Source organism: Propithecus coquereli, unplaced genomic scaffold, assembly GCF_000956105.1.
Source record: "Propithecus coquereli isolate 6110/MARCELLA unplaced genomic scaffold, Pcoq_1.0 Scaffold120, whole genome shotgun sequence".
Taxonomy (NCBI): Eukaryota; Metazoa; Chordata; class Mammalia; order Primates; family Indriidae; genus Propithecus; species Propithecus coquereli.
This window is the reverse complement of record NW_012136081.1, coordinates 2,253,300-2,254,447: the sequence shown is the minus strand read 5'-3', so window position 1 is coordinate 2,254,447 and position 1,148 is coordinate 2,253,300. Positions and strand designations below refer to the sequence as shown.

Genomic DNA, 1,148 nt, shown 5'->3' with positions numbered 1-1,148 from the left:
GGGTCTCACTCTTGTTCAGGCTGGTCTCGAACTCCTGAACTCAAACGATCCACCCGCCTCGGCCTCCCAGAGTGCTAGGATTACAGGCATGAGCCACCGTGCCTGGCCTACTGCTACATTCTGATGTTTACATTTGGGCATCAGATTTGCCACTTGTCTGACATCCTAACAAAAGCACCCATTCATGGGCCGGGTACTCTGTTACCCATGCTGTGAGTGCCATCTCCTTGCGTCTTCCTCCAGTACCAGCCTGGAAAGGCCTTCCTGCGATGGCTTCTCAGACAGGAATCTAGGTCTCTAAGGTGAAGATGTCCCTGTAGGGGTGGGGGGTGCTGTGTGTGCAGGGGTGAGGAAGAAGCGGCTGAGCAATGTCGGTTTTCTGCAGCGACTTCCTAGGCCCACCCTGAACCCATGCTGGGCACTCTGCTGGGTGTTGGAGTGGATTGACCAGTCATACTGGAGAGGCCCCAAAGTCTTCAAAGCCGGGCACTTGGAAAGGGTGTTCCCTTCATTCTGCCTTCTCTTGGACAGCCTCTTTGGTGATAGCAGTGCTGTGGTTCCTGGTGGCAGAACTGGGGCCTTCAAGCCCGAGTCAGTCCAATTGGCTGCAAGGGACAAAAAAACCCAACTCAAAATGGTGGTACCATTGAAATAGAGTTTGGCTGCTTGCAACAGAGATCAGAATGAACAGTGACCTTAACAAGATAGAAGTCCAGAGGGCTGCTGTGGTGTCATCATGGTGTCACTGTGTCTTCAGGAATTCAAGCTCTCTCTCTCTTGTAAAGAAAAATATTCCTTCATTCTTAGCATGCAGCGTCCGTCCCCAGGGTTGCTTTGTGGTTCAAAGTGGCTGCTGGACTCTTGCCATCTAGGCTGCTCCCCAGGCAGCAGGCAGGAGGAAGAGGGAGCAGGGCAGAAAGGGCACTTGCCAACTACACACCTCCCTCTTAAGGAGCTTTTCCTGGAGTCCTACCTGACAGTTTTTGCAAACAAATTATTGGTAACTCCTAACTGCAAGGAAGTTTCTAATAGTTTTTTTTTGAGACAGAGTCTTGTTCTGTCACCCAGGCTAGAGTGCTGTGGCATCAGCCTAGCTCACAGCAACCTCAAACTCCTGGGCTCAAGCAATCCTACTGCCTCAGCCTCCC

The 1,148-nt window shown here is 51.8% G+C and overlaps 1 protein-coding gene across 1 annotated transcript in view; it reads left to right on the top strand.

The window, feature by feature from the left end:
* Positions 1-1,148, top strand: part of RPS6KA4 (ribosomal protein S6 kinase, 90kDa, polypeptide 4) — a 12,270-nt gene that overhangs the window by 4,168 nt on the left and 6,954 nt on the right. The window lies entirely within an intron of this gene.